At 41.1% G+C, this 26,289-nt stretch overlaps 1 protein-coding gene across 6 annotated transcripts in view; it reads left to right on the top strand.

Annotated features, from left to right (window-relative positions):
• LOC109962837 (RNA binding protein fox-1 homolog 3-like) overlaps positions 1-26,289 on the top strand; it is a 483,365-nt gene that overhangs the window by 75,315 nt on the left and 381,761 nt on the right. For 4 of the 6 annotated variants that reach the window (XM_020604885.1, XM_020604889.1, XM_020604887.1 and 1 more), the window contains one exon: positions 22,217-22,306. The gene's annotated coding sequence lies outside the window, so the exon portion shown is untranslated. Of the gene's footprint in view, positions 1-22,161; positions 22,307-26,289 lie in introns of those variants that run through there. The other 2 variants (XM_020604886.1, XM_020604890.1) reach the window with 2 other exon arrangements.

The raw sequence follows: 26,289 nt of genomic DNA on the forward strand, positions 1-26,289 counted from the left end.
ATGCTTCGTTCAGCAGTACAACCATGTTTATGCCTTCCAAAATGCTTTTATGATTGTTCACCTTTCTGATATTTGAACGCTGATTGTTTATGTTTAGACACAAAAACTACCTGGTAAACTGGTGTTGAATAGTTAGTTGATCCAGCCATATGCCTCCTCCCTACTCTGTTTTGTGAAGTTTTAACAACATTTAACCTTGCTTTTGAGTGACATCTGTCATAATTAGCATAAGGGGTTCTTCTCTCTAAACAGACAGGTAGACCAACTTAGACATTTGAACAAAGGACAGGTTGTGTGCTTTTTCTGGTGAGAGCAGTCTGCATCAACAAACGGTTACGTTTTTGCTGATTGTAGATGTGGAGGTGCATTAACTAAGCTGAAGATGGGACAGGACATGGGGTCTCTCAGCTGTGACACTCCTACAGCCCTTTTGTTTTTATTTCGGCTTCACCACCCTGAATTGTCAAAGATTGGTGGGTAAATTAGCCCCACTTTTCAAACCTTGAATAGTCATAGAGAATAACCAGCCACGGAGCAGCTTTCAGCAGCTATAGGTTAGTCTGCGTATGAAACGATGCGTCAGACCAAAGAGACTGCATTGTTTGCACAGAGAGTTTAAGGCTATTTGACAAATACAAAAAAAAAGAAAACATTAGATTCCAGGTTCTGTGGAATTACAAGTGTAATTATTTTGCCATTGTAACATTAGCTAATAGAAGCCTCGTCCTCCGTCTCCTGAGATTCAGCAATCTATTTTACAGACAAAGCAATTCGACCAACCTTCATTCTTCTTCTGTTTGAGACAGAAGCAGACCATTATCTATTCTTCAGTTTATACATTTCAGTGGTTACTCTGAAGCCTAAATTAAGGCTATAAATAAAGGGTGAACCGGGCTTTTTTAGGGGTGTAATTTGACACATAATACTGGGTTTGCATGTCTAGACTCAGTGTGTCCCTTTAATTAAGTCATTGATTAAATTGAGATGTTTAAATTGATGGAGGGATTATCATAGGGTGCTCAAATGATGTTGAACCCCCCACTGTGAATGTAAGAAGCTGCAGTAGGAATTTATTCCATTTTTGACTTTTTTATTCCCAACAAAGAGCAGCTCAATTAGTTAGTTTCTTTCATTTCTTTCTTAATTTGTCCTCAATCGCCCACATCATAGTCTGCAAACTTGGATGAGTCTTCCAGGTTCATCTCCTCCTCTTATGTGTCAAATTACACCTCTAAAAAAGCCTGGTTCACCCTTTAATTAAGCCATTTATTAAATTGAGATGTTTAAAATGATGGAGGGATTATCATAGGGTGCTCAAATGATGCCGAACCCACTCTGTGAACATAAGAAGCTCCAGTAGAAATTTATTCCATTTTAGACTTTTTAGTCCCAACACAAGTAGCTCAATTAGTGAGTGATGGGAACCATTTATTAAAAACTATCTTCAGATATGTTCTGTGAAGCAGAGCTGACACATTCTCGGTACAGCTTGTCTTTCACAGAACAAATGTTTAATTCAGAAAAGAATTTTAGGTCAGAGATAAAGATTTTCTCAGAAGATTGAAGGCCAAACAATGCAATTACAGTGAAAAAACAAGTTGAAATTTAAAAATTTTTTCTGATTTTGACATGGCTGATAATAGGATAGAACTGTTTGCAGTGACTAATGAGCTCCTTGTGAGATCACTCAAGGTTATAGACGACAGCATCACAGCTTAATGTAGCTCGGTATGTGACAAGTACACTCAGTTTCCGAGGTTCTGTCTCACTGAACTTTCATAAACTTCAGCTGAAAGTGTGGTGATGTCAATAATGATCTCCAAGTAAACCCAGCTAAAATAGCACAGTGACCTCATTATTGTTTCCATAGTTACAGAATGGCAGGGTTACAGTTCCTATCTATAGCGGCATTCACTCCACACAAAATACTGCATTTTCACAGATGATAGTGGTTAACAGCTAACCTGCAAAAACAGTTCATGATAATCCCTGTATAGGTGGTCTTGTGTAAGTGCTGCTTATTTTGCAGCTGGTTACTAATGCGTTCAGCAGAGTAAAGCTCAAACTGCCAAATTGTTATCAAATTCTTTAACATTTGCTTTGACAAGTTGAACATTTGTGGTAAATGGTGTAGTGTTGCTGATAATGGTTTATATTGGTCTTTTGTGTCTTGTTTATTAAATATTATCATCATTTAAATTGCACAAACAATGATATCAATTCCAGACCCTGAAACTGATTCACTGCCACCCACCCACCTATTTTGCTTTCAATGCCAGAGAAAGCATCACACACTTATCTGAACCAGCTGGCTTTGTCAGGCAGGGATCCAAAACATGGATCTATATTTACTAGGTTATATCACTATACATGAGGCAACTAAAATAAAATTAAGCTCACATTATCATAAAAGACCTCATTGTGTCTCAGACCTGTAACATTTAGACAGGTGAGCATATTTTTTTGCATTTGGTTAATAGGTAAAATTATATTCCTGCAGATTAATAAAATCTTGGATGTGAGAGATGGGGATTTGGTTTCCTGAGTTATAGTTTGGCTTTCAGCATTGAGGTGGATTTATGTGGTTTTGTTTCCCTAGCATAGTGTTCCCATTCCCATCTCAATGTACTAGTGGTGGAAGAGAGGCACAGCAGGGACCTGACCCGGATTTCTGTTCAGTTGTGGCCCGAACCCTCGGGTACGAACGAGTCGCACCAAGCTCAGTTTGGGTATCCAGCAGAATTGGGGCAGATACCAAAAATTTTGGCTTTCTTGTTTGCTTGGCCTAGCTCATTGACTGTATGTAAATATGGGCAACACATCACCACTTCACTCCTCTATGTAAAAGTGAAGCCAAAATATCATCAATACAGTCCCGTTGATTGCATTTTGCAACCGTGTTCTATGCGGTACCAACTGAGTAGTTGAGTGACGTACTCGTATCAAACTGCCCATCGAAGGTGTCAAATCATCTGAAATACAACCCTTTATACATCATGAAATAACTTGTTAAAAACAAAGTTACCAGAAAAATGACCACTTGTACACACATCTGTGTGATAATATCTGCCAAAGAACCACAGAAACCACCTCTGGGAAAAATGTATTTGATTTGTACTTTGAGTTTTTAGTTTGGCTCATGTCCCATCCACTAACATGAAGGAGTTGGGATATATGACTTTTACTGCAACCAGCCACCAGAGAGCCATCTGGTTTTGGTGGCTTCACTTCTGGGATCCATCATGGCATCAATGTAACATCAGTTTTTTTTAAATATCACAAGTTACTGACATGATTTGTAACCGTACAACATTTTATTACAAAACTATGTGTTTTAATATGCTGTAAAACTCTTGTTGGAAGGCTTTCCCCAGGATCTTGGAGCCTTACTGCAGAGATTTGCTCCTGACAAGAGCATTAGTGAGGGTGGCTACTGATATTGTGTGCTATGAGTTGGCATTCCAGTTCATTCTTGAGGTTAAGGATGGGGTTGAAATCAAGTTCTTTCACACTAAACTGCGAAACCCATTCTTTCACAGACTTGGTTTTGTGCATGATGGCAATGCCTTTGTTGAAACAGGAACAGGCCTTTTCCAAACTGTTGCCATATGTGTTTGTCAAAAACCAAACGTTCACCCAGTGTATAGAGAGGGTGTCTACTTATTACTTACTTAAACACATATAGTGTATTTTTGTGTTTTTAACAATAGCTCTGAATGTAACATTTAAGAATATACTGCAGCATGAAAAATACAATTATTGTATTTGATTGCTTTGAGAGCAGTTTAGACAACAGAACCAAATTGATACATTTCTATTTAGATAGTATGAATGAATGCCATTTCATCAAAGAAAACAAAAATGTGTTGCATGTCTAAGTTTGCACATATAGGGCTTTAAGCAGTGACTATTTTTTTTCCACAAATGGCTGGCCAAAATGATAAGAAACAGTCAATGTAAGTTGTAAACACACTTACAGTAAGCAGAAAATGTAAGAAAATAACTAAATATCAGTTTCTTTGGGGGTGAGTAAACCAACTAGATTTACTAAAGTGTGTATTCTGATCAGTGCACACCAGTGTGTAACCCAGCACGTGCTTTCTCATCAAGTGTAGCAGGACTCCATCTTAGAGACTCCAATTGAACGCTCCAACCACGCATTGTTGAGGTGCGGGTTCAGCTGCAGACAGGTGCTCTTGAATATTCATTGGCAGTGAGCCCTCACAGATTCTAATCACTGTCAATATGTGTGCACTTTGCAACTGTCAACTATTCAGGAGACAAAATATGCCCCCTGCTTCAACTGTTTATGAAAATTTGTGATGCGGATAGAAAATGGAAAATTCCCAGTATATTTATCTAGAGAATTGCACTAAATCTGAACAAAGGGATTGGTTTCACATTCTATGGAGTAATGGAGGGATTGTAGATGTGGTTTCACATTTAATGTGTCTGTCTCCGTCTAGTATTCTGAAAATGTTCGTTTACGCAAATGCATAAATCCATTGTGAGTAATGCACTGGCAAGACGATGAGAATACAACTTTTCTTTTGATTGTCAAGTCTTTTTTGCTGCCTCAAATGAATTCCCTCTCCTTCAGCTCTGTCTCCACTGTCCTTCCTCAGGAATGTTTTGGGCATCTTGATTTGTGGTTTCTCCCCAGGATCTATCTAAGGACCTTCAACATGTCACCTTGCTGATGCTACAGAACATGACTACTCAAACTCCACCCACTCCTTGTTAGCTTGACATGCATACATCCCTGTCCTGTTTGTTCTGCTACCTGTTTATTTGAAATGGTTAGTGTCCAGAAAAACGTCATGATGCTGCACAGACATGTGTTATGAACACATTTTTTGGAGTCTCTTGTTGTCATCTGACACCATTCTGAGCCAGTCAGTGAAGTCATTTGACAGTGTCCTGTTGCAGTTTCAGTTTATATGATACAGCTGAGGGTTTCATTTTACATAACAGCTGCAGCAATGGATGTGTCCAAAATAAAAACTGCTCCCTGGGAAAGGAGCTCCTAACCCACCTAAAGAATTAATGGACATTTTGTATTTTAATATTATACTGTACAGCTCCTAATTGAATCCTGAAATAGAGCTTATAATAATAATCACTTTATTTGGTCAAGTGCTGTATGTCACACACAAGGAACGACCGCTCTACTCACTGAACCTGAGTGTAGGCAACCTACAACCTAACCTTTACCATAATAGTGGTAGATCAAAACCTACTGTGTGAGTCACTATTTAATGTACATTTTGTACACACTGTATATATTTGTATTTGTACTTAGTAAAGTACATATTTAACATAGGGGTCCCTGATGGACTAGTGGCTAGGATTCAGCGCTGTGGCCCAGGTTCGATTCAGGGTTGCGTCAGGAAGGGCATCCGGCGTAAAACTCGTGTCAGATTTCAACATGTGAATCATCAGTGTAACAATTCGCTGGGGTAACCCTTAATGGGAACAACCAAAAGTGACAGAAAGTACATATTTAATGTAATAGTTTTGAAAGGCACTGACAAACAACATTATCCTGCCAACTGTAAAGGAAAGCTAGAAAGCTTTCTTTTGATCCCCAAATGATCAAATCTATGCTTGTTACACCAGGATAGGCTATACTGGAAATGTACTGATCATTATGAAAGGCACTGACAAAACATAAAGTCCTGAAAAGACAACATTTGGAAGACAACAGTGTTGGACAAAACCAAGTCATTTTCATGCTAATAATAATAATCCTCATCATTATTATCATCACCATCACAGTGGCACATCAGAAAATATATAGTATGAATCAGTTTTTAACAGTCACATGAGATTTAGAGGGCGCTGACAAACAATGCTGTTGTTGCAGCGTTGGTGCAGGATCAGAAAGTCTTGCATCATTTTGGAAAGCAGTGACAAAACAAATGAGCAATTCTGTTATTAAGTCTGAAGAAGAACGTGTTGACATTGGGCTTACATCTTTTTAGCCTTTGTTGAAATCGGCAGGTCCAAACTGCGTCCTGCAGCCGGCTGGCAGAGTCCTGGACCTCAGGACTTCACTGAACTGGGATGAAGAATGTGAGGTCAGAGCCAATACCACTGCCAAGGCTGACTGAGTCATTTTACACTCTGTCATCACTCTTATCACAGTTTTACTCCCTCTTTCACTCTATCTTGATTGGTCACTCCTCTCTGGAACATGTTGGCACCATAGAGGCTTTATCTGTGATTCTTTATCATACCCAGATGTGCCTATCTCTCACAGCTCCCCTGTCCTTTTCCTTCTCTTTTCCTCACTGCACATCTCTCACCCTTCCTTCTCATTTGTCTGTTGTCATATTTGTCCTTCTCAGTTTCCTGTAATAAGAGTTGGAATTATTAGTTAAAAGAAAATAGTGTTGAAGTAAAAGATGGTAGGTTTCAGCCAGGCATCAGTGATGATAGCTGGACTTTATACTTTGTACCACATTAGGCAGGCGTGACACTAATTATGAAATTTTCAGTCAGATTCACAGCAGAAACACATTTATGCAGGTCCATTTAAATTCTTAATTGTGCTTTACTGTTGAACGTTGAAAGTCTAGGTATTTTATGTATAGCCTTAGGAGCCGTTTGCCCTTGGCGATGCTTTCATCTTCAGATTTAATAGCATGAGTCAAACAGTGTTTGGTAAATTTGACAGGGGTACATCAAGTAGCTGGAGTTCCTTGTGCTAATATTGACCTGAAGGAGCAGGTGAAAAGGAACGTGCGGGAGATGGAACACGGGCCGAATGTGGCGAACACTGTTAAAGGACAAGTGTGTTTGATATGCGTCCTTTGTCTTTCTTGCCCTGAAAGTCACTCGTATCTACAACTTTTGTTTGGCATCTGATTTTCATAATGAAGACGATGGTTTCACGGTAGCTACTGTCTGGTCTTTCAACACTGCTCTGAGGGGTTTTTTTGAGGTCGTTAACCTGTTACAGAGTTCAGTGGACATGTTCCAGAGCAGTGTCCTGTGGACCTCGCAATGCATTTTAATGGAAGGATTAGTGCTGATTAGATAGGCAGATATGGAATTTTAGGGGCCAGTAACAACCATCAGCTTTCTCTGTTGTGGTCAACAGATTATCATACTCTTGCATAAGCACAATGAATAAAACATTTTAGATTGGCCTGTTCCTTTTTCTCACAGTCAAAACAATTTTTGTAAACAATTTGTACACAAGAAGTCATGACCCCAATTCTTTGCTTTTAGAAGGCTTTTGTGGATAAGTAAATCATTTTTGGAAACATTGAGTTAGATTATTTCTGTTAATTTAATATAACCTTACAGTATAAGGTAAAAAAAAAATGAAGTGTATGTCGTATGTGTAGTTAAACAGCTAAACATGGCTCTGCCACTCAGCTAAATAATGCACTGCCACTTTGGCTCCGGCACCACTATACTGTAGTACAAAAGGGTGGGGGCTGGGGGTTATCACCTGAGGCCCAAAATCATTTTCTCATAGAACATTATAAAAGACATATCTTACTGCTGACACTTTGAAATGCAAACACACTCTCCGTATGATCAATTTTTAAACTATGAATACTTTATATTTGTGAAATAGGTAGTTTTATATGCATGGCATCGCCCCGTGAGACCTCATGAGAAATTAGTGGGGCAAGCAGGCATGACCAGTGGGAGAAACACAGTGCGGAAGCAAACCCAGATGCTGGGAAAACCTTTGAGGCTAATCTGCTTGGCGAGACATTTTCACTCAGGTACATCAGCGCCATCTTTGAGTCTGGTCATCAATTCTTTGAATCCATCCAGTCCAGACTATTTCTTAGTTGGGAGTAGTTACCAGGCAACCAGCAGTACTTAGTGCTCTCAGCCAAGGAATAGTGCAGCATTTAACCCTTTAAACAGCAAGTTGTCACTTTTCACCTTGGCTTTGTGCAGATTATCAAATGAGATATAACATGTTAATGAGCCTTAGAGGTGCTGCACAGCCTGGACAGAGCCAGACTAGCTAGTTTCCCCCAGGTTCCAGTCTGTACAAAGCTAAACTAATTGGCTGCCAGTAGCAGCCTTATGCTGTGAGTGCTAGCAAACTACCTGAATCAGAACAGTACTGATGAGCGTATGCACCATTCCAGATGTACATTATTCATGAATTGTGCCTGATTATGTGATTTTTGGTATTATCACATGACTAAGTCAAGTTCCCATTTGTTTTTAAGGCTAGAGAGCATTTTCTAAATATCAGATCTTTGCTTTTGGGCCATAACTTTTAATCATGTGATAAATTTCTGCTGAAACTAATGCAGACTACTTTTTAAATACTAAAATGCCAGTCTTAGTGGATTAGTTTGTTATTAACTCACTCCTGTGACATGGAATTTGTCGATATAATGTTTTTTTTATGGCTGTAATTGTTCTACATGGATGCAAGGCTGTGGTGACATTGAAGTGTTTGAATAAGCGTTAATTATTTTTGACTGAACAGTGTATTTTTAAATCAGTTTCTCTGTTATCAGTGCATCGCTTTGTGTTTGGTTGAGTCTCTTGTCCCTGAATGTGCATTCTTGACTTTTAATGGCACATTAGTATGAGTGTGTGACTCCCCCCAACACCCGCTTTCCTGTTTCCTCCACTCCAGTTCATTCTGCATCATTTTTGGTTGGCACTGAATTTTCTTTTCATGATTATTCTGGCACCAAACATATTTATATACTCTGAAGTGAATATATTAGAGAAACAGCTTGAAGCCCTTGCTTCCTAAGTTTAATAAAGCTGTGATTATCATGGGTTACAGATCTGGAGACCTCCCACATTTCCTTGTTTATCACTTAATTCTGGCAAAAATCACTTGATGTTATTTCCACTAGTTGACTAATAGAGCGGCATTATCTAGACTTTGTTTTTATGAGCTAATGCGTGGGAAGACATTGTTCAAGGTCTTACATGGCCTTTCAGATATCAAAAAGAAAGAAAAAGGTGCTGTAAATAAAAGCACTGGCTGTCTTGCTGTTACATACCACTGCAAACAAAATTGTGAAGGTATCAGTATTATCGACCAAATAGTGTTGACTGTGTTAAAATCAAATACATGGTGTTTTTGTGTGTGGTGAAAATCATCATCACCTCATCCATAAATAAAGCAAGTGAAGGCATTGTACAGAAAAACCTTGTCCAATCTCCAGCTAGCTCATTCCATTTTTTTTTCCCAAAGGCTAGTCACAGCTTACATCGTCTTATGTTTGCTCCATGTTGTCATTCTCAGCACATTTCATAATGGAAGAACATATTTTCTTCGTATACAGGAAAGCGCTGATAATGAGAGTTATCGTTCTTTAGAATTTGCACCACTGATGATAATGGACTTCATTATGTCCCTCTTCCAGTAAGCTGTCACCCTGAACAAATTTAAATTAGCCAGCCCAGAACAGATCTTACACCAAGATTATTTCCATTCAAGGCACCATTTGGAAGTGTTTTGATTCCCTTTAATAGAGAACTTTTCACTCCAGCAAGCAGCAGCACTGTTTATTTGACTGTCACAACATTATAAATTACTGGCAGCTTTCTAAGCAATGACGAGAGGAGAGAAAAGTCACCTAGAACCAGCCTCGGCTAAGAGAATGGGCTGATGTGAAAGATGCTGGCTCACTGGCTCTGAACAGGGCAAGGTGGGGTCTTGGGCGAGGGACCCTGAGGGAACCATGTGGTGGAAACCATACTGTGACTCATTCAATAAAGTTAATTAATGATATTTTATACATAATGAGGGTCGAACTCCCATGTGGTCCTCTCTCAGTTTGAGTTCATGAAGAGACAGCAGTTTTGCTGTGGCTGCAGGGACCATTTTGGAAAACAAAGCAAGGATTGTAAAACATCAGGTTGTGTTAAGGTCGTTTTGTTACAACTTTGTCTTTTGAAACACATACAATACTGTAAACATACATAAGTATGTTCATTGGTTTACAGATTGTGAAAGCTATTCTTCATATCAAAGCAATATATGACCAATTATAAACTTTGTCACATTGATATTAAAAAGCAGCATGGTTTTTAAGAGTAATTTTTGTGTCAGTCACTGCACCTGCATTATAAACATGCAAATTGGTTGGAAACCACCATGTTGCAGGCAATAATATTACTGAAACATAGCCATAATGATGCACAATGCTGAAAACATAAAGCACAACCAGAATTAACATTACAAAAACAAAGCATAATCCTGCACTAACACAACACAAATAACAGCAGACACTAGTTATTAATTACTGTGTACACAAAGCAAGACAGTGTGTTAAAATCAGAATTCAGCACTAAACACCAATGAAGGCAACAACATTGACAAAAGCGGAAAAAAAACAGGCACGTGTTTAAAGATCTAATTAATCTTTACAGATAAACACAAAAGCAGACACATTTACATAGCAAATATAACAAGGCTGACGCACACCATTAACACAACACTGCCAGTTATAGAGAAAAGATTTCATTTTATATGACATCCATATTTTTCGGTTAGCTCAGCACTTGCACAGACACAAATATCTTCATATACTATGTATACTATGTAATCCCATTCCCATTAATTATCCCATTGAATGCTCTGGGCCATTTAAAGCATTAAAAATCACAACAGGTTTGTTCTGTTTGTGGACCTGGACATAAATTTGTCACACATCAAAACACTTAGTTACAAAATGTGCATATTTATGCTCACTAGTCCAACAGGGTTGAAGAAAGATACTTTTGATTAAAAAATTACATTTGTAACTGCATATTGGTTTGACAAGGACATTGACTCCAATCTAACTCTGAAAGCTTCTTTAAAAGGGCGCTAAAATTAAGTTTTCAGTCGCTTTCTAAATAGTTCCTCTAAATCATCTGTACTGTGGAGGAAAACACTGAGACAAACACATATATAGCACCGCTAGCCAACATCCTCTTTCCAACAGGAATTAAGATTAATGGGTAATGTAGTCCCAATTCTGAGAAACATAACCGTTAAAAACACTGCCAGTGGGAGATAAAAGCCAACTAATTGTCTCTACTAATCATCATTTTCAGTAAATATATCAAAGTGCCGCATTAACTTTAACAATAAAAATGCGGATGTTTAAAAATGAAGTGCCTGTAATGATGTGAGCTGTGCAGTCATTCACAGCTCTATCACAGCTCACAGTATGGGGTTGAAGGTTGGAGCCTGACACAAGAGAGGACAGACTTGGGGTGAACTGGATTTATGACATTGCCAATTATTGAGCTTAGCTTGCATCCTTTTCAGTATTTTAAGCCCTTCTCTCTGAATAAAAGATGTTCATGATATGAAATGTACACAATAAAAATAAGTAAACAAACAAGCAGGTTTTTTTTTTTTTACACCTTCTGTCTATTTGCTCGTGGGCCCAGGAGTCAGATTTGCTGCCAGTGTGTGCTTCTGATCAGCATGTCTTCAACCGTATTGACTGATGGTCGAAACTTCAGGCTGGCTTCCCTTGAAAGGTGTAATAAACAGAACCTGGGAGGCTGCAGCATCTGCATTAACACCTTGCCGAGGTTGTCTCCCAGGGCCCCGGAGCCGAGGATAGTGCCTTCCCTTCACACTTCGTTACTTCTGTTCCCTCCCATGACCTTTCCCTGCAGGCAAACACGGACCCCATGAGACGGCAAGCCAATCAGTGCCCCTCTTCCGTCCAACCCCACTCCGCGCAATCCTTCCTCTTTGTCTTATTCCTTTTTTTTTCTGCTCACATACACTGTCACTGCAACTGTCATAGACTCTTTCGCTGAGTGGTAACATTGTCACCAGCCCCCATCATTGTCCTCCATTCTATCAGTCAGCGATGTTTACATTCAGGTGCTTTTTACTGCAACTGTCATAGACTCTTTCACTGAGTGGTAACATTGTCACCAGCCCCCATCATTGTCCTCCATTCTATCAGTCAGCGATGTTTACATTCAGGTGCTTTTTGCTTTGAATTGTTTTAGTAGAAATCGATGTGACCTTGAAGAAAAAGTCTGTGTCTGTCAGACCTGAAGAGGAAGGAGAATGCTGTTTGAAAGTCTTGTCTTTCATGTAGATATAGATAGAAATAGACAGGAGGCTGTCTGAATGGCTTTTTTTAACAGTCATTACAAAGATCAGGACAGACTTGAATGTATCAAGCCTTGGAGAGTGAAAATGAAGTTCTCCAGGTGAAAGCAAAAACAGGCCCTCTGGCAAACTTGCTTGGTTTGTCTTTGATGCTCCTGGCTTGACACTGGGAGCTCACCTTGACTGGGCCATTACCTGGCACTGGGAGGCTGGGAGACAATTACATTTAGTCTTCATGGAGCAATGATGCCAGGGCCCCCGAAAACATTTATACAGTATCTTAACCTTTCAACGGCCTGTCACGGTTTGAGTGATGATCCAAAATTAATAAACTTTTTTGTCTTAAATAGAAAGTGGCTTAATTCTCAGTTAATGTTCCTCCTCAATGCTGGTCAAAATATATATTAAAAATAGCTTTTTACAGTCAGCCGTGTGTCTGTTTTCCTAGAAAAGGAAGAATATAAGTGAAAGGAAGCGTGAAAAGCATATAAATGTCACTGAAGCATTGGCTAGATGCCACTGCCCTTGGCCCTACTGTGCAAACTATCCCAACCTGACCTAGGATGTCTACAAGTTTCACACCATACATGAGTTGCAAACTGCAGTGTGGCGAGTCAGAGCAAAGAAAAACCCTGTTAATTGGTCCAGTCTGGCTGGCCCCTGTCAGATGAGGCCTTTCATGGCCTTTTCATGGGTTTCTCCAGGGAGAATTGAGGAGGCTGCCTGTAATGAGGCACCGTACCTGGTTGCAGAGGGGGGAATCAGGAGGGTCACTCGTGGGCAATTAGGGAGAAATAATGAGAGCTTTCTCTGTCTCTGTTTCTACCCGCCTTCTCCTCCTCCTCCTTCTGTTTCCTGTGAGGATGGTGGCTCATCAGGTAACTTTTTATGGGGGATCCCATGAGAGACAGCTCAAAGGCAACGGTAGCTCCGCAGGAAGAGAGCCAGAGCATTGTAGATCTTCAGCAAATATGCACAAAACAGCACCCGCCACACATGCTGTAGCTGTGTTGACCAACAGCAAGCAAGCATGGAAACTTAAAAGGATGATGCTGAAATATTTGTATGTGACACTTGATATGTTATTGAATTAACTGAATCTGTATGCAGTCTGCTATTGTACCCGGCATGTTGTGAGCACCCTGAGGCTAAGATACCATAACTAAACTTGTATACAGTTCATTATACAGAACTAGTTTTCCCATCACTCCTGGGATTCTGCTTTTTATGCGGCTGGTGTTAGCCACCGTAGCTCCTCTCTGGCTGCTTGTCGGTTGACAGATTTCTGCTTTTCTGACAGAGATTGATATGCTGCTTGTCCATGGCTGTAATAGCACTCAGTATCCACTGCACTTATTATCCAAATGGTACTAAATTGCAATCACCACCAGGCTAACATCATGGTGAAGTGAGGCACCTTATTTACATGCACAGAGCCAATTCATTTTTTTAAGAGTTGAAAGGTAATCAATATTATACATGAAGGTAAGAGCCTGATGTGTGTGAAATTGTCCACACTCCTTACAGGATACTAAAGTATTTGAATTGCAACACAGATGGTTGGATTTGATAATACCTATAAAAATGGATTAAAATCTAATTGAAATTGTACAGGGCCCTCTTGTTGTGCATTTGCGACTAAAAGGAACTCGATTATGTTTAGAAAATATTTTGTTAAAATAATTAGTTTGGCCTGTTTAGGTGTGGAATAGCCGGAGAATACAAAACAAGAATGACAGTCTCCCTATTGTGTAGCCCTAAGCTTCTTCATCAAACTCCAAGACCCACAAACTAAAATTACTGTGAAGCTGGTCCTCCCACTTGCTTCTGCTTTAGTGGTAATCACAGATTCCGTCTCTAAAGGCTGCTCCGGTCTTGCTTTTGTCTCACTTTAGCCTTCAATTGTGCTTCTGCTGGTTGAGCACAGCGTTGAAAACCCCTTTTGAATACATTAGTTGGCAAGGAAAACTATGCCACAGTGTTGAAATGTAGCTGCTACCCTTTCTGTAGACAGATTGAACACTGAACCTGATGCAGGCTCATACTGAAGACTTTGTCTTGTCTTCAGTCTTTTGTTTTGAAGTGTACACTGATGGCATGACAGATTTGGGTCAGAATTCAGACCTTGTTTTGGATATTGCTGTTTTTGCCTTGGAGAAAGGGCCATAAATGTTATAACAGTGGTGGAAATCCCTCCCTGGTAAAGGCTCCATCTGTGCCCAAGAGTAGCAGAATTTGTGTAATGCAGTAAAAAATGAATGTGAGGATTGTGAGATGGCCCAGGGAGTCTGTTACACTGATAGAAAATGTAAAGTGCTATAGTCATTGATGTGATGTAGAATGATTGTCTGTCTCCCCTGTTTATTTGCTAGTGTAAGGGCTGTAATGGAGACAAATGCTCATCTGTTCCTGTGAACCCGCTGCTTTGGCAATCTAACTCCTCAGTATATGTGGCTTCTGACACAGCCTCCACTGAGACGACTGTGTGAAGGCAGGTGAAAGGTCCTCAGGTGGCTAACCTGGGCTTTATGCCTTAATGACTCCTTGTTACTCTCAGAGCTATTTCCCAATTGCCACCAGCAATTTCACCCTCTGTATCCAATAGATGCAGGGAACATGAATCAATATGTGATGCAATTTCCCTGAGGAATGAACGAGGCTTCTTTAGGGTGGCCGGCCCACTGTCTCGCCCTCTTTTTCACTCTCTCATTCTCCCTCGCCTCCACTTTTACATGCTTTGCTGAGTAAACCTTAAGTAGGTGTTGCAAAGACAAAAGGATATTTTGCTCAGTCATTTATTTAACTGAAGTAAAATTCACTGTTGACAGGAAACACTTAGCTGCAGCAGCTAAAACAGAAACCTGTCACCCAGGTCTCTCTAAAGCAGATGAAGAATGACTCATCACCAGTCCAACACCCACCCAGTAGCAGGGCTGGCACTCAGCATGCCAGCAGCATCATCTGCCTTACAAGGGATGTTGCCCAGCTATTATCTTTGAACAATGAGACACGGTTTGCTAGTATTCGATTTCACAAAGGTCAACATCATTTTGCCACAGGAGTAAAGTGTTTTCATAATGGATATGCCCTAGATTATGCACAGACACAACCTAACCTATACAGTCTCAGTACATTATAGCACAGAGAGCAAAAGCACATTAAAAAGCCATTGCATACCTTTGTTAATGGAGCTATAAGTTGCTTTCTCTTTTTAGTTTGGTGTCACGATATTTTACAGCAAACTGTGTTTGCTGTAACATGTATAAATAATTAAAATGATGCCGAGGTGCAGAGGCTATTAAAAGATGCTTTTTATATACATGGACCCTCTTTATTTGGTGTTATGTCAAAGCTCCACATGTATTGCTGACTTGGGTTTCCATGACAACATTACTCTAGTTCTAATTTTGAATATCACAGTCTAAGAACTTTGTTCCAACCATCATGAACATTGAGGTACTTAAAGGAAAACACCAGTGTTATTGAGTTTTTACTTATCTATCATTTCCTCTGCTGTGTTGGACCAGTGTAACCAGTGTACATCCTTAAGGATACCCACAAAAAAGAGCTGTCCTGGGATGATGCCAGACATAAATTTGCTCATAATTGTTGTCTTATTTTGAATACCTATAACGGTTGCCAAACAGAATATGGTTTTAAAACTCATGAATCACTGAATACCTACGGTTGCCAAAAAGAATATGGTTTTAAAACTCATGAATCAAAACAATCTATGCTACAGTAACTGACCCAGCCATGTTTATGAAAGACCTGAAAATTTTATTTGCATGTTTCCGAACCTCCTTGACCTAGTTTGAGAACTGAAGTTCTGGTTCTCAAACTACATTCTGAACATTTTGACCAAAAATAGATTGGTTCAGGAACCTAGAGGTCAGGTTCCAAGCCAGAACAAGATGCCTGATGGATCTGAATTGGTGTTGTGACAATGTGGCTGTCATGAGTGGGCATGTACGAAACCCTCGAAAGTAAAAGAAAAGCATGAGACGAAGAAGAAGAAGCAGCAGCAGCAGCAGCAAAATGGAGTAGTGTCCTACCTGGTCGTCTGATGAAACCTTACTTTTACTTTCAGTATAGACATCTGGTCTATTTTTATTCATCTTAGTCTTCCTCCATTTATAAGAGCGGGCTATAAGACAACTTCAGGGTGCATACCGCTGCCTGTGTTATGTCCGGTGAAACTTAATGGTGCTGCGGTCAAAATGCATTGATTCTCTTCATGGTGCCTGGACAGGACTGTTTCAGGAAGGAGAACTGAACTAGTTCTCTGTTGGTCGACAAGCCCTAGAAACCCTGTACTCTTTATGCAGGAGGATGTAGACTGTCATTTGAAAACAAGTGCCCGATGTAACTGATGCTGAGCACCCAACCCTCCACCAACAGTTTGCCTGCACAGCCATCTTCAAAAGAAATGTTTCCATCTCAGTGTTCTCCAGTCCTCGTCTAGTTCTTCATCAGTTTTCTCAGCAAGTGACTACACATAGTAACAGTTAGCATAGTAAGGCCTTGTTCAGACAGACAATCAGTCCAGTATGTTGACACTGTGGGGGCGCTGACGCAGGGGGCTTTGGCAAGAGCAAAACAAATTTAAAAAAAAGTTGGCTCTAGTATCGCCACAACACAATGTGTCCAACTAGACACTGTGCTGATGAATCAAATTGAGTGTTCCTGTGTATTACTGTGTGATCTGAGCAAACTAGCACTATTGTTCACTTTGCAAAGTGGAGGATAAACAAATTTACACTTTGATAACTTTTAATTAAGGCACCCAATAAACTTTCAAACTCATGGAACAGCCTTCCTGGGTCATATTTCTTGATGTCACTGGTACCTTAAGCGACGTGGCTACACCTGCACAGACAGTTTGTTAAAATCAGACAGTTTCAATTAAAATGTAGTTTTCTCTACAAAGTATGCACAGTTTTGTGCAGTCACTCCTGATTTCCTGTTTAGAGTTACAGTTGGCCTGGTATTAAATAAGTGATTCATTCAGTTTGTTTGGGAGAAAACTTGTAATGATGGAGTGCCAAATTTGAATGCTCTTTCGCAGCGGGTGTCCCAAGGTTAATTATTTAGTGACAACAGATTGTAAATGCCTAATGCAGTGTTTACAAGGCAATCGAGCAAGTTTCTTTTTTCTCCAGTCCACACTGTCATGGGTCAGTGGTTTTCTATGGGCTTTAGGTTTTGTAGTTAGCACCCGGTAGCGGTTGAAACATGTGCATGGTGCGGTGGGTGATCAGAGAGTCTGAAATTGGCCCGGGGAGAGCACTGCTGTCAGAAAAAGACCACAACACTGAAGAAAAGAAATGGAAAATGCCATCCCATGCTGAGTGAATGAATACATGAATTTCTCAGTGAACTTTTGGTCATACTGTTTAGATCACAGCATCAGCAAAAAGCACTCTTAACAGTCTACAGGTTTCTAAAGGGTATAATGAAAAAGGAAAGGTTATTTATTTCAAAACACATAGGTTAGGGTTTCACTCTTCTCATTGTTAAATTTGTCCACAGAGGGATATTTCTGTCACCCCTTCTATGAAAGGATTTGAAAGGATATTGTAAGTGTCTCCCTCCATGTCTTTAATCAACACACAATGTTATCTTCCACCAGCCCTAGACCTGCATTTGTTTCCATGACTGTTTCACAACTGTGCCTCGGCAGCATTTAAGAGATGAAAGAGCAGCGGTGCAAATGTCGTAAAAACTGCAGAAAAGACTAGACACAAAGACAGAATGAAACAGAGGAGACAAAAGCGACAAAGAAAAGTCAGGATCTGAAAATACATTAGTATGTGTGGGCAGTGTTAAATAATTTACTCCTTCCTGATCAAACCCTATTTAATTAGCCCTTGTTCCTCAAATTTAATCAAGCTGTTGGGCTATGAACTGTGAGGAGGAAAGAAGCTTCATGTGCTCACCTGCTGTGTGATCACAGCAGGGCCTCAGGTAGAGGACACAGGGACATGTCCTGCCAGCTGACTGTAGTTAATGCTAACAACACTAACAGGACACAGCAGCAGACCCCAGTGACTCCTATAGGCCTCCTAACAGGCTGCCGTCTAATGCTTTCATTGCGTCACCTACCCAGAGTTAGCCTTATGAATATGCTCCTCTAAGCATGTTAAACTATTATCTTTATATTTGACTGTGCAGATCTGTGTTGGTGAGGATGTGCCTGGGAATCAGACCCAGAGCCATGCCTCCACCTGCTTTCTTGGTAGCATCTTTAGAACTTGGATCTTTCCGGAAATGATAGCAAATGATAGGATTAGGGGTGCATCTAAGTATTGTGTTGCCCAAGGCTAGTTTAGAGAAACTTCAAGCTCCTAGAGTATCCAATTTCAGTCCATTTTCCTTCCTAAAAAAGTTGTCTGAACTGGAAAATCGCACCCGATGGCCCACAAGCATGGCTTTCAAGCCACTAGATGGTAGTACAGAAGTCTTTGTACAAATCTATTTTCTGAAAAAAAAAAGGTTATGATTAAAAAAAATGGTTGAAAATTCCTGATGACCATCTGTGTCCTTTGGTAAAAGACTGTTCTCTCTTTTTCCCCTCATTGTGAAGTAATGGACTAGTGGAGCAGTTTTTTTTTACACTGTACGATAGACATGAATCTGCCAGTGGAGGACATTGAATTTGTTTTAAGCTGCACTCCCGCGACGTGCAGCCAGTCCTGCAGTACACACTTTGATTTGTGACATGCAGAGAAGGGGGAAAAGAGAAGATGGTGAAAAAAGCAAAAAGAAGCAAGGGGAACAGAAGTGTAGTGTCCCGCTGAGGTAATTTGCCTTGGGTCTTATAGAGCTTACTCACACTGCTGGCAGAGTCATATGCAGGCTGATATGGGAAAAGGAGAAGATGTGGGAACAGCATGAGAAGCCAGCAGAATCACAAGTGTTGTGGCTTTACCTTGTAGCTTCAGAGGAAATAAGAGAGTGAGACCGAGGGAAGGCTGGGAGTGGAGTAGGGTTTTACTAATACTTAAACAAAGGTAACTGAGCATGTGTGCGCAGGCACATGCACACACATAGTCATCATCCAATGCATGTAGGAAAGCTAAGGCCAATTTTCATGGGAGTGTTAACGGTTTTGAGCACACATAAGCGCCTGTGACACTTCTGGCAGTGCCAAGAGCCCACACATCAGCCAGTGTTGACAGCATTGGCTGGCACATGCCTGAGGGGATGGGAAACTTCCCCCTATAATTGCATCCCATGTCAACCTGTGACAAGTCAAGCTTAACCAGCACGGGAGCTCGCTAATCACCGGCCGACCTCCTCCACCTCTTTACCCTCTCATTTCCTACACCTACCTCCGCTTTCACCGTGCTCAACTCACTCCCGCTCTAGCTATCTGCCTCCCATCTTTGTTTTTGGATCTGTTGCGGTAGCACCCCTGAGCGAGCTATTACATCTTTATCTCAGCACCTGATGCCATCATGACTCAACAGTCAAAGCAGCTCTTGTCTCTTTTAAAAGTATCTGTTAATGTCACTATTTCCCATTTATTCCATCTGTTATTCTCACCGGTGCTCTGTAGCTGACACGCTTTTCTTGTTTTATGTTAATTATTAAAATTTGTTCAAATGAGTGCTGGAATGAAAATGATAATAGTCTGTCTACTCTTACAGGGCTGCCGGCTGGGGATTCATGAGCTTCTTTACACCTCCCATAAAAAGCCTGAGTGTGACTACAAAACTAGCAGTGTACCTTTGTGATTTAAGATGAGGAGGCAATTCGTAACAAATTTGTTAGTATGTACAACAGAAAGCCCTTGTAATCTTCGATACGAGATATCAGTATATTTGTGTGTGTGTGTGTGTGTGTGCGAGTGTGTGCGAGACCACATTTTTGATCTTTGGTGAGTGATGTGTGTGAGTGAGAAAGCTAGCAACATGGTGCTAGTTCCTCCTGCTGTCTACAGATTGAGGTGAGAATAGCCAGGTGGGGCCCGGTCATGTCTGTGTGCCACAGTAACTGGATGTGATGGGTGGCCTCTGGGGATCTATGCCTTAGAAGTGCTAAATGAGCGAAGCAGAGCAATCACACTGTCCCTCTGTGCGTGTGTGTGTGTGTGTTGCATGCCCACACACACCTTTATGATAGTCAGTTTGTTTTCACAATGCCACTGGCTCTGCATCTGTGTAGGTGTGTGTCTGCTGTAAAGGACACTGCATTTATCCCCGTACCGTAATATAAGCACCATGAGATGGATGATAAGATCAAAATCCTTTAATGTATTAAATGTTGCCTTTTAAATAAATACGCAAGCAGGGCTGCTGCTTCAGGGCAGTGATGTTAAACGTTGCAGAAAGCTCACATACGGTGGGCCTGTAGCTCTGCTCCAGTAGCATTAGTCCAGTCGAAAAGGTGGTGACAGGACACTGGTTCCAGTCTAGAGACTGTGACCCCACCCTTCTCTAATTACCTCCACCTCCACCATGTCTCAGTGTGATTGTTAGCCTGAAGCCCCTGAAAGGGCAAACTGGCGCCCACCCCACACCCCCCTTTAACCAAATGGAATTAACTTAATTCAGTTAAGGAGCAAAAATGTTCCTCCCATGAGAGGAGCCAGTGTTTGTGTACATTTCTGCTTTTTGCAAATCAGCTGTTAGTCTGTGTGTGTCCATGCAGTACATATACAAAACAAGCTCACATGAATATGAAAACAAAACAAACGACTGTGTCACAGGTTGTGTTCTTGCCGCGGGCCAACCGAGTGCGCCAGAGGTGACGCCATAGCGGCTTCCGGTAGCATCGGGATCCCACGGGTCCACCAGTGCCCTTGTGCAGCGCCTGAGCCGAGGTGAATGCCAAGGAGTCTCGGAGCCACTCCATCAAGCAGCTCCCACTCCCACCCCAGGGGAACACCAGCCAATGAATTACAGATTAGATCATTGTTACAGGATCATAACAGTGATCTAATTGCCAATTTCTCTTTTTAATTGAATTTGGTGGAGTGAAGAGGACGGAGATAGGATTCACAGGACTTTGTGTGGAGCCAATTGGAGTCAGTTTGCTGTTGACCGGGCACAACGGTTAATGAGGGAAGAAATACCAGAGCTTGACATTCGGCTGCAAGCTGGGTGTCGACTGTAGAAACGTCAGGCCTAATATCCTTGACGGCATTTCTTGATCGTGCTGAATATCATTTTTGGAACGTTTAGGGGTGTTGGCTCACTGAAGTCAAATTGTATTGACAACAGCATGAATCACAGTTAAATGAATATAACTGGGTTGTACCAAGTTTCTGGTTTCTTGTCCATTCTCTTTTTTAAATGTACTTTAGTTTTCTTCAGTTGAATTTTTTTACAGGAGTTTAATAATGTTTGTTTTCCTGGTATGATCTAGTACAGATGGCTGTCTATTTCTGTCTCCCTCTCAGCATCACCTCCCAGCCCTAACCTCCAAAGGCTTCCATCCAGTCTGACCTTAAAGGAACTCCCCATTGTTGTTTGGTTATGGTTTGGTTAAGTTAGATGGTATATGTTAACCCACATCTCTGCCACAGCCTTACTTCAGAGGTGACAATTCCAATACATCTGCTGCAGCTGAGGTAGTTGAGGTGGTGGTGGGGCGTTGCTGGATGTAGAGGAGTGATTTGTGTGTGTAGCAGTGTGTGAATGGGAGGGGGAACCTCCCTCTATCTCTTGTTCCTCGGTACCTGTCATTGATGAGCCAAGGCAAAGCTTCAGCCTGAAGCTGTCATCGACCCTCTGAATCTTGTCACCTCCCCCTTCTCAGTCTCTCTCTCCCTGTGCGATATGGATGCAAAGTGTGTGAGTCGTCAGCCAGTCAGCCCGCGCGTGTGTTGTGTGCAGTAGGAATCCGGGCGACTGACTCTTGAGGCATTTAAATCGGAGACGCTGGCAGACCGACTGGGGTGCAGGCAGCACGCCGCCGCGACACGGCCGAGACCAACGCTCCCTCTCCCGGACTGACAGGCCAATCGCAGGCCACCACTCACCCTCCCTCCATCCACTGAGCGCGCTCTCTCTCACTAACACCCCCTCCTCTTTCTTTTTTCTCTCTCTCTATCTCTCTCACTCTGGTTTTCATTCCGTGTATCCACTCCTCCTCCTCCTCCTCCTCCTCCTCCTCCTCACACCTTCTGGTCAGAAGAGGAAGAGGAAGCCCAGCCCAGGGAGAAACGCTGAGAGGATGAAACTCTGACACACCGACAGACCACAGGGAAACAAGAGCACAACTGTGAGTACAGCAGTCCTTTCACCTCTCACTCAGGCTTAACGCTGTTACACACACCTCATCTCTGATACACACAAACACAGACACACGTGTCTGGTACATTTACTTCAGACACACAGTAACTTGACTCTGCACACAGCTGCAAAACTGTACTCACAATCCATCTGCTGCTCAAGTGTCTATTTCAGGCAAAAAGACTTGAACAGACAAAGAAGTGTAGGGTCTCATTTTCTTTGGCATGTGCAGTGTGTTTCTTTATGTCTGCTGTTTGGGCTGAGCTTTAACCGGGATTTATTGCAGTGCACAGATTGCAAACAAAACATTTCAACAAAAGTGTGTTTTCTACTTAGCAAACGTTTGTGACATTTTCCCCACTTTAATGGATTTACTTTTATGCTTTTTGCCAAAAGTCGACAGCACATTTATTTGTTTCTTTGTTTGGCTTAGATGAAAAATCACCCAAGCAATATGCAAGGTCAACTGTTTCATACACTCCGCCTCGTGTTGTCTTTTGTCTATGCAGATCTGCTGTTTTTATTGGCTATGTAGATGTGCTGGATCATTATGTGAGGGAAGCATCCCTGCTCTTATCACCCATCTTAAACATATAAGCTGCTATAAGCCAATAGATGCGCTTATTGTTTAGTGTTCAGCCAGGGGAGGTCTGCATGCTGGGCTGATCTGCGCCGTTTGCACCACACAATTTTTTGATTATATTCTTGGTTCATCTCTGGCTGAGGCGATTTCCTATCTCCTTTACCATTTTGAGTGCAGGGAGTATAATATGATAGCGGCTCACATGCGGGGAAGTGCAGACGGCGGGTCTGTACAGAGGACACAGATTGCATTTCCCCTGGAGAACGCTCCCGCTGTATTAAAGGCACTAGAGGGCTGCTCGGCACTTGTCATCAGCTCTGCTAGTAATGTCGACAAGGGGAGAAAGTAGACGCGGTGTTTACGGCCACTCTCTCATTTAAAGAGCTCCCATTGGCCCTGATGCCACAGCTGCATCGCACTGGCCCACTGCAATCTAGGTTATGCTATATTACATCTGTGAGGCCCGGGGTATGGAGTGGTGCTTCTCTTTGCTGGGATAATCTGATGAATAAATGTAGAATGTTTGTTGTTGGACTATAAGCTCCTGGAGTGAGAACTACAGTTTCTGCTGTTTTTATATGAGATGATTTAATACGGCTCACATGCACCATAGCTCCTGGTAACAGTTCACTAAAAACTGATTTCATATTACTGTTCATTTTGTTCTAGTAATATTTGTTGTTTTTTGTTGCAATCGTTATTTTATTGGTGGTAATTCATAATTTTAATGATTGTCTGGCCATGTTTAGCTACAATTGGTGATTTTTTTAAAATGTTTTCCCTGTTGCTGAATCTAAATGAGGTATTGATTTTGACTTCTAGAAATGTGAAGTGACACACCAGTGGCTCTCCAGGCCCAACGGGTCTCCGGTTACCTGTGTGTCAGCAAAAGTGAATGAAGAGCTTGAGACTCTCCTCTGTCTGGCCCTGGCAAATTTACTGAACCCTTGTGGTTTAACACACACACACACAGGCATGCAATATTAAATCAAGGTAAACAAAACAATTATCTATCCTTTCCTCCTCGGTAGTTGCACCCTTTTTCCCAGGTATTTTTGGAAAGGGCTGATTAGTTGAGATTTAAAAGGCAAACTGATTTAATGTCCTACATAAGAAACTAGCTCCACTGATCGTGCTGCATCGCCTATTGTGTAAGCACCATCAAAGCTATGATATTCGTAGCACAGGAAGATGACAAAAGCTACATTGCAAAAAGTAATTTCAGCTCTCTCAATTAATGCAGCTTTCATTTTGGATTCGCCCGTGGCTTTCATAGAAAATTCATGTAATTTAAATGCAGAAAACCTGCCTGCTTCTGATGTGGTTACTGACCGGTGATTTAAATTTATCTTCTCCATGTTGTATACTTCATTGTTGAGAGATATATTTGAGCAGGGTTAATAGCCTTTTATGCTAGGAAACATATTTAATTGCATATATCTTTTACTCCAGAACATTTTACCCCAGAGATGCAGTTAATGTAAAGTCAGTGATTTTTATTCAACTGCTTGTGAAGGCGAGAGAAGTTACAGCATTTCATATTTATTACTATCTCTTTGTGTATCTGCACTTATTGATTAGATGGTTGGTAACCAGTCCTGATCATCAATACAGATCCTTACAAGGCGAGGCCAAATAGTCTTTCCACTCTCCCTGAAGGCTCAATTACACAGCGTGCTCAAGGAAATATGGCGGGGAAGAAGATCAACTTCTGACAAGGTCAAATTATGTCAGTTTTAAATCATTTTGTTGAGGAATTCAGCCGCATCTGAACGTATAAAGAGAGACATATTCAGAGAGTCAATAAATGTTGTATGCTAGACCTCTTTAAATATTCAGATACTTTGCTGATTAAATTAAGTCTACTGGAAGAGATGGCAAGACCTCCTCCTGGGTGTTTTCATTTATTTTCATAAAAATCTCCACCTGACTTTAGGGTATTGGATGCCAGTAATTGCACATCTTGAATAAATGAGTGACGGAATTTACTAATTTGCGAACTTGTTACCATCTAAATGATGCTGATTACAATTGCAAAGCCATCATATGTTTTCCAGCCTTAACACAAACACGGTGTTACTTGTGTGGCAAAGCAGGAAAGTTGATGCTGTAATTGGTGCTTTGTGGAGCTGTTTGCTTTTGACGACATTCGTAGACAATGGAACACAGTCTATTCAAAACCTCATGAATACCACAATTCACTGATGAAGGACGTGTAGCAAATATTGAAGATCCTTTTTTTTCTGTCGGTGTAAAGCCAAAAAGCAGAATTGATTTGTTGAGTGAGCCTTGGAAGGATAGCCTCTCTTCAGAAACCTTTGTGAGAAAGATGGTAATTGCAGGGCAAAGTGCTACAGTCAAAATACAGGAGGCTTACCATACACATACCAACCAAAGCATTAGTTTTATCTCACAAAATAACATCTACACTGACAATTTGCAACACATTTTCTGATTTAGCTGGCCAGCCATTTACAGTGAGGAACAGAAGTATTTGAACACCCTGCGATTTTGCAAGTTCTCCGACTTAGAAATCATGGAGGGGTCTGAAATTCACATTGTAGGTGCATTCTCACTCTGAGAGACAGAATTAAAAAAAAATTCAGGAAATCACATTGTATGATTTTTAAAGAATTTATTTGTCTTGCACTGCTGAACATAAGTATTTGAACACCTGAGAAACAGCAAGAATTCTGGCTCTCAAAGACCTGTTACTGTGCCTTGAAAAAGTCCACCTCTACTCCACTCATTAATCTAAATTAGTAGCACCTGTCTGAGCTCTTTAAAGACACATGTCCACCCCACAGTCAGTCAGACGCCAACTACTACCATGGGCAAGACCAAAGAGCTGTCAAAAGACACCAGAGACAAAATTGTGGACCTCCACAAGGCTGGAAAGGGCTACAGGGCAATTGCCAAGCAGCTTGGTGAAAACAGATCAACTGTTGGATAGTGGTGGGCAAGTGAAGCCTCATGAAGCACTGAGGCTTTCCTAACAATTGTGCCGAAAATGATTCAAAGCTTCAAGACTTCAGTCACAGTGACATCTGGTGGACAACTGAAGCCATAGCAGCCTCTAAAGAGCACGACTGAAGCACTGGCACTGTTTCAATCCCATGACAGCAATAAAAGTTCAGAAAAGTCTGTGTGGTCATTCAAGTGTTTTGTTCATTCATACCAAATAATGATTATATCGTTATTACAATAAAATATGCAGATGCTCTCCCCCATACTGTAAAACACATTCCAGATTAACCCAAACAATCAATGCAAATTATATTAAGGGTTAAATGTTGGTTAAGGGTTAATTTCAAGCTTTGAGCTTTATTTAAATACTGTACTAAAAGCCCCTAACAGGATTAGAGATCCTTCCTACTTTGCAAATGATC

Source organism: Monopterus albus, unplaced genomic scaffold, assembly GCF_001952655.1.
Source record: "Monopterus albus unplaced genomic scaffold, M_albus_1.0 scaffold68.1, whole genome shotgun sequence".
NCBI classification, from domain to species: Eukaryota; Metazoa; Chordata; class Actinopteri; order Synbranchiformes; family Synbranchidae; genus Monopterus; species Monopterus albus.